Below are 8,347 nucleotides of genomic sequence, written 5' to 3'. Positions count from 1 at the left end.
TAGGGTTTCAGGATTGTTGATTCTCTGTTTGGCTTAGTTTTTCGGATCTTTGTTGTGGAGGGACGGCGTGGTGCTTCTGCCTAGACCGCCATCTTGCCGGAGTGTTCTGTTTTTAATTTGGCTTCAGGCTTTGTACTTTTCCAGTTCAGAAATTCTAATAATTTTTATCTCTTTATTGATATTCTCTATTTTGTTAGATATCATTGTCATTCAAAAGAGGAGGCATGCATAGCTTGTATTTAGATGGCAGAAACAACAATTTATGACAAAGAATCCTGAAGAAAGGATGCTTAGATGGGAGTTCTACTTTGTATGGCCGCCCTTATTCACTTAGACTGTTCAGAGAATGGTGAAACTTCAGGAATTCTGTTTTCAGATTTCCACAAAACTGCATCCCTTGACAATAATAATAATAATAGGCCCTTGTCTTTTCTCCTTATCATTCCATTTTAATGTACTTTCTTATCTGATGGCACTCCCCTATCCTTTCATGCCTCAGTGTCCAAACAAAACTCTTACATTTTGTCTTCTGGATTTTTATGCCTTGCTCTGTAAACTTCTGAGGTCACCTCTCTCCCTACACCAGCTGTGGTTTATGCCCTCAAATTAATATTCATTTCTCCCCTCCTCTCCTTACAATAAAATTTCCCTTCCCTCATCCTTGACTCAACTAAGTGTTAAGAAGGGAATATAAGTTTTACATTTATTCACATTAAGATGTTGATAATAATTTTGCCTCCTCAAAGATATTTAATCTCTTAGAATCAGTTACTGAAACCCAAACAGTCATAAACTGGTAGGATTTTAGGTAGAATTTCTATCAGTGAGGGAGAAACCACATCATGCAGTCCCCCACTTATTCCACACTACCTATTTCTTTGCATACAATCTACCATTTTCTTTGCAGTCACTAATTAAGGCTTGGAGCAACAGATTCTGAAGTTTTGCCGGAAGGGCTGCTAGTTTTAGCTTATAAATTTTAGACCAAGCTTGCTTCGAGAGAAGATGAAGATAAATATTCCAATAACTTTCTTTTGTTAAAACAGAATCTTTACTCATGCTGCTCCATGGTTATCAGGCTCAGGCCTGCATTGAGACACCAAGGTTGAAACTGTTTGATCTATAGGCCACTTCTTAGAAGCAACGTCTCAAGGTGGACAGTTTAAGGCTGAGTTTACATGAGGAAAAAAAAAAATCTACAAAACTTGTCTTCTTGGAATTTGTTTGCCCAACAGTGGTAAATTATTTTCAAATACCCAAACAGACTCAGGATAGCTGAGAGATATTCCAGGGGGTCCTTCTTGGTTTCTTGATGCACCTACTGCAGCCCTGGTAGTAGTTGTGTTCCCTCAAAGTAGAGGGAAGGAGTGGGGACTGGGGATTCTGGTACTGGCCTCCAGTAGTGCTCATATCTACAAAGATGATAATGGCAAAGGTCATGTCTTCGTTAATCTGTGCAATTTCCAGAGTGTAGGCCATTCTGTAAATCAAAGGACTGGGCTTCAACAAACCGACAAGTTGATAAATTTCTCACTTCTTTTTTCCTGTCTTCCTAATTCATTCCCTTGTTTACCCCCATTTATCACACTAAATGTGCCCAGTGTCTACTAAACCATAGCTTCCCCTGTGCCACATTAAAGGTCCAGTTAATTCAGTGACCAACATTGGACAGTTTTCACACAGATGCTCTAACTTCATCTCTGTTCTGAGAGCAAAACTCCAACTCATGTCAAGAAAACTTTCCTGAGTGCTGTGCTAGGTACTGTATTAACATTCACATCTATATAAGACAAAGAACTTGCCTTTGATGTGATGGTATTTCTAGTTGTAAGTGTCTAAGTCTTTAACAGAACAAAGTACACATCTAGTTCTGTACTAATAATTATTCAATTTATCCAACAAATATCTATTGAGAAACATCTGAGAGAGAGGTAGGTAATCAAATATATGAGTTAATGAGTATTTCATAGATGCTTCCCTTAGAGTCCTGAGTCAAAGTCAAAGCCAAGCATAACAATTGTAGGAAAATGTATTGTACACAAAATAAGCACAAGAGATGAGATACTGAGAGCAATGATGTTTACACAGAGGATGCACGACTTAGTATGGCCCTTTAAAGAGGTGGAAGATCAGGATAGGCAGAAGGGAGGGCAGTGGCTAGTCTAGCCTGGAGCAACAATGTGAACAAAGAATCAAAGAGAATGGACATGGAGTGTGTTGACAGCAGTGAGATGAGCCTGATGACAAGGGAGGGCAGTTGTTGGGGAGCAGTAAGGTACTGAAATTTGATAGATGGGCAGGACAGCTTGAGGTAGGCTTGGAAAGTCAGGTAAAGGAGTTGGGCTTTATATGATAGGTGATAAGGAGTCACAGGCAGCTGGATAAGGAAGTGATATGGTGAATATTAAATTTACACAAAATCCATCACATAGTGATTTATGTACAAGAAGAATCGGAGTGGCCAATGCTTGAGGTCAGAAAGGACAGGGAAAAAGCTGCTACAGCTACAAGCATTTCAGGTGTGGACTGATGAAGGAAGGACTAGTGAAGTGAAGTGGAAGTAAGAAAAGAGAGGAAAAGGCAAACCCAAAGGACATTTCACAAGAGAGAAACAAGAACATTTGGATTCTGTCATGTAGGTGACAGGTAATGAAAGGAAGGAAAGAATCAAAGAGGAGGTTGAGATTTCAAAACTTGAGACTGGAAGAAAGAACAAGTGTATGTGGACAGAAATGAGAATACAGGAATGTAAATTCAGTTTTGTACCGGGGTAAAGAATATTGACTTTTCTTTGAGTTATTAGTGAGCTCCCAAATGGAAATATCTTGCAAGCATTTGCAGACACACAGTTGGTACAGTGACATAGGTTGAAGAAAGAAAGGAAGGATGGACGGATTGACAGACCAACAAAAGGAAGGAAGGAAAAGAAGAAAGCAATAAATCAAGAGTGAAAGAGCCACAGTAATCAAAATGGCCTGGTACTAGTTCAGTGACAGACACATAGACCAATGGAATAAATCTGAGAACCCAGAAATAATTCCATCTATCTATGGGCAGCTTATTGTCAACAAGGGATCAAAGTCTATTCAATGGGGAAGACAGAGTTTCTTTAACTAATGGTGCTGGCAAAACTGGATATCCACTTGCAGAAAAATGAAAACAGGATCCATACCTGACACCATACAGAAAAACAAACTCAAAGTAGATCAAAGACCTAAATGTTAAAGCTAAAACTATAAAGTTCCTGGAAGGTAATGTAGGAAGAAAACTATGGTACCTAATCTGTTTTTTTTTTTTAATAAGCTAACAAATATAACTACAAATGAACGAACAGCAGAAGACAATTAGATAACTGGACCCTCCTGAAAATTAACTTTATGAAAGGAGTTAAAAAAAAAAAAAAAAAACCCCTACAGACTGGGAAAAACTCTTGGGAACAACATATCCAGTAAGGGTATAATCTCTAGAATATACAGAAAACTTCAACAACTCAACAATAAAAAGACAAATAATCCAGTTTAAATATGGGTAAAGGATATGAACAGACACTTCACCAAAGAGGACATTCAAGCAGCCAACAAACACATGAAAAGATGCTCAAGATCATTAGCCATTAGAGAGATAGAAATCAAAATTACAATGATACCATCTCACCCCTGCAAAAATTGCACTGATTAAAAAAAAAAAACAACAGAAAACAACAAATGCAGGTGAGGATGTGGGGAGATTGGGACACTTATTCAGTGGTGGAGGGATTGTAAAATAGTACAACCAGTATGGAAAAAGTTAGGGCACTTCCTCAAAAAGCTAGAAATAGAAATACCTTATGATGCAGCAATCTCACTCCTATGTTATACCCTAGAGATCTAATAAAAGAGAAAGACACAGACATATGCACACTTATGTTTACCGGACCTTCATTTGCTGCTGTGGCATGACTCAAAATGAGAAAAAAATAGCTACAAATATCCATTAATAATCAGAACGTGGAATGTACGAGGTATGAATCTAGGAAAATGGGAAGAAGTAAAAAGCAAAATAGAATGCATCAAGATCGATATCCTAGGCATTAGCGAGCTGAAATGGACTGGTATTCATCATTCTGAATCAGACAATAATATGGTCTACTATGCAAATGACAAACTGAAGAGGAATGGCATTGTGTTCATTGACAAAAAGAACATTTCAAGATCTACCCTGAAGTACAACGCTGTCAGTGATAGGATAATATCCATACAACTACAAGGAAGACCAGTTAATACGACTGTTATTCAAACTTATACACTAACCACTAATGCCAAAGATGAAGAAACTGAAGATTTTAACCAACTTCTGCAGTCTGAGATTGATCAAACATGCAATCAAGACACATCGATAATTACAGGTGATTGGAATATGAAAAGTTGGAAACAAAGAAGAAGGACTGGTAGTCAGAAAATATGGCCTCTATGATAGAAAAGACACTGGAGATCACATGATATAATTTTGCAAGACCAACTATCTATTCTTCGGAAATGTCTTTTTTCAACGACATAAATGATGACTATACACGTGGATCTCACCAGATGGAAAACACAGAAATAAAATCAAACACATCTGTGGAAAGAGACAATGGAAAAGCTCAATATTATCAGTCAGAACAAAACCAGGGGCTGACTGTGAAACAGACCATCAATTAATCATATGCAAGTTTAAGCTGAAGCTGAAGAAAATTAAAACAAGTCCATGAGAATCCAAATATTACCTTGAGTATATCCCACCTGAATTTGGAGACCATCTGAAGAACAGGTTTGATGCACTGAACACTAATGACCAAAGACCAGACCAGTTGTGGGATGACATCAAGGGCATCATACATGAAGAAAACAAAAGGTCATTAAAAAGAAACGAAATAAAGAAAGACCAAAACAGATGTCAGAAGAGACTCTGAAACTTGCTCTTGAACATGGAGTAGCTAAAGTGAATGAAAAAAATGATGAAGTAAAAGAGCTGAACAGAAGATTTCAAAGGGTGGCACAAGAAGACAAAGTAAAGAATTATAATGAAATGTACAAAGACCTGGAGTTAGGAAACTAAAGGGAAGAACATGCTCAGCATTTCTCAAGCTGAAAAAACTGAAGAAAAAATTCAAGCCTCGAGTTGCAATACTTAAGGTTTCTATGGGCAAAATATTGAACATTGCAGGAAGTATCAAAAGAAAATGGAAGGAATACACAGTCACTGTACCAAAAAAAGAATCGGTCGACATTCAACTATTTCAGGAGGTAGCATATGATCAAGAACCAACGGCATGGAAGGAATAAGTCCAAGCTGCACTGAAGGTGCTGGTGAAAAACAAGGCTCCAGGAACTGCCAGAATACCAGTTTAGATGTTTCAACAAACAGATGCAGCACTGGAGATACTCACTCATCTATGCCAAGAAATTTGGAAGACAGCTACCTTTCCAATCGACTGGAAGAGATCCATATTTGTGCTCACTCCAAAGAAAGTTGATCCAACAGAATGTGGAAATTATCAAACAATATCAATTTCACACACAAGTAATATTTTGCTGAAGATCATTCAAAAGCAGCTGCAGCAGTACATCAATAGGAACTTCCAGAAATTCAAACCGTATTCAGAAGAAGACGTGGAATGAAGGATATAGCAAAAGCTTTTGACTGTGTGGATCATAACAAACTATGGATAACATTGCGAAGAATGGGAATTCCAGAACACTTAATTGTGCTCGTGCAGAACTTGTACATAGACCAAGAGGCAGTCGTTAGAATAGAAGAAGGAGATACTGCATGATTTAAAATCAGGAAAGGTGTGTGTCAGGGTTGTATCTTTTCACCATACTTATTCAATCTGTATGCTGAACAAATAATCCGAGAAGCTGGACTATATGAAGAAGAACATGGCATCAGGATTGGAGGAAGATTCATTAACAACCTGTGATATGCAGATGACACATTCTTACTTTCAGAAAGCAAAGAGGACTTGAAACACTGATGAAAATCAAAGAATACAGCCTTCAGTATGAATTACACCTCAGCATAAGAAAACAAAAATCCTCACAACTGGAACAATAAGGAACATCATGATAAATGGAGAAAATATTGAAGTTGTCAAGAATTTCATTTTACTTGGATCCACAATCAACGCCCATGGAAGCAGGAGTCAAGAAATCAAAAGACATAGTGCATTGGGCAAATCTGCTGCAAAACACCTCTTTAAAGTGCTGAAAAACAAAAGATATCACTTTGAGTAGAGAGGGAGGGGAAATCACTAACTAGCTAGTAGACAAGTGTTAACTTTGGTAAAGTGAAAGACAACACACAATATAGGAGAAGTCGGTACAACTTGACCCAGGCAAAGTCATAGACGCTTCCTAGACACATCCAAACACCTTGAGGGCCTGAGTTACTGGGGCTGAGAGTTGGGAACCATGGTCTTGGGGGACATCTAGGTCAATTGCCATAACAGAGATCATAAAGAAAATGTTCTACATCCTACTTGGGTAAATAGTGTCTTGGGTCTTAAAACCTTGTGAGTGGCCATCAAAGATACATCTATTGGTCCCAGCACATTTGAAGCAAAGGAGAGTGAAGAAAACCAAAGACACAAGGAAAATGTTAGTCTAGAGAGGTGGGGACAAGATGGCGGAGTAGTCATATGGATTCCTATGTCCCTCTTACAACAAAGACCTGAAAAAACAAGTGAATTGATTGTATATGACTATCTAGGAGCCCTGAACATCAAAGGCAAAGTTGAGGAATCGGACTGAGTGACGGGGTGGGGGAGTGGGTCGGTTCAGAAGCAGTGAGGAGTTGTTGGACCTGACCCGGAGGTAGCCACAACCCTTCAGCCCGGATCAGCTCAGGGTGCACAGTGAGCTGGGCAAAAAGCTATGCTCATTCAGGAGGCACTTTCCAAATTGAGAGACCCAGCAGCAGAGACTACTCGGACACCCAGAACCAGTGAAAAGCAGCACTCAAGGAGCTAAAGATAAGTACTTGCATGTGGCCTACCATGGGGATTTAAAAAAAAAAATTTGGGAAAAACCTCTCTCCCATTTACCTCTTCCGTCCCTGATCTGCACCGGCTCCCAGCCAGCTTCAGCATTTGAAGAGTCCCCTGGGCCAGAAGTAGATCCCATAAGGGCCCTGATCCATTCTCCAGGCCCTGGAGAGGGAACAAATTAACAACAGGGAAAAAATAAGCTACAGGCTCCCCTAAGCCAGGACCTTAGGGTTGGTACAGCTCCTTTGCCTAGGCACAGGCATAAGGGGTCTGCAGTCTCTGAGTGCCTTTCACCCCTGCATAGACTTGTGTGGGCCCATCTCAATAGCATAAGCCCTCCCTACCACAGTACAACAGGGTAAATACCTGAAGTCTAACTTCAACTGTTTCAGCTGTGAAGTGGCAGGTCTGTGACATTTGACACTACTCTGTCCTTTAAGCAGGCTCCTTACCTGTCCACATCAGGGGCTTGAAGACTGGTGGCTCCACCCACACCACCTAGACGCCTGCTACAGGGGTCCACGAATAAGTGGTGCCCCCAGTCCTTACAGACAACAGAGTAGAGTGCTCACAGTCTGGATGCAAAACTCACCTACCTACTTTTTATAGGGAATGGGTACACACTTTCTTTTCAGATACTCAGGGGCAGCTGTCACCCCCTGCCTTGCTCAATGTGTGACCCCTACTGCAGCCAGATACCTGCACCTATACCAATCACCCATGCCTCTCTAAGACTGTAGGTGAGAACCTGCACCACACACTTGGTGACCAACTGCCTAGCTCACATACTTAGTAACAGACCTAACTACCTAGTAACTGGAAGTTAGAGCTTCAAAGGTGCCAATAATCAAACTAGTGCACACGAGCAACCTATTGAGCATATCAAAACAAGAAGCTAGGACATACCAAGTGAATATAAAATAAAAAAATATAATAACTTACTGATGGCTCAGAGACAACAGTCAATATCAAATCACATAAAGAGGCAGTCCATGTTGGCTTCAGCAAGCTCCCAAAATAAAGAACCTAGAAATTTTCTGGAGGAAGAGAATTTCTTGGAATTACCAGAGGCAGAATACAAAAGATTAATACACAGAACTCTTCAAGAAATTAGGAAGAAAATTCCACAAAATGCAGAGAAAGTCAAAGAACATACAGACAAAGCAGTAGTGGAACTTAAAAAGGTTATTCAAGAGCATAATGACAAATTTAATAGGCTGCAAGAATCCATAGAGAGACAGCAGTCAGAAATCCAGAAGATTAACAATAAAATTTCAGAATTAGACAACTCAATAGAAAGTCATAGGAGTGGAACTGAAGCAATAGAAGCCAGAATTAGTG

This window comes from Trichechus manatus, unplaced genomic scaffold (genome assembly GCF_000243295.1).
Source record: "Trichechus manatus latirostris isolate Lorelei unplaced genomic scaffold, TriManLat1.0 scaffold00060, whole genome shotgun sequence".
Taxonomy (NCBI): Eukaryota; Metazoa; Chordata; class Mammalia; order Sirenia; family Trichechidae; genus Trichechus; species Trichechus manatus.
Note: the sequence above shows the minus strand (reverse complement) of the source record.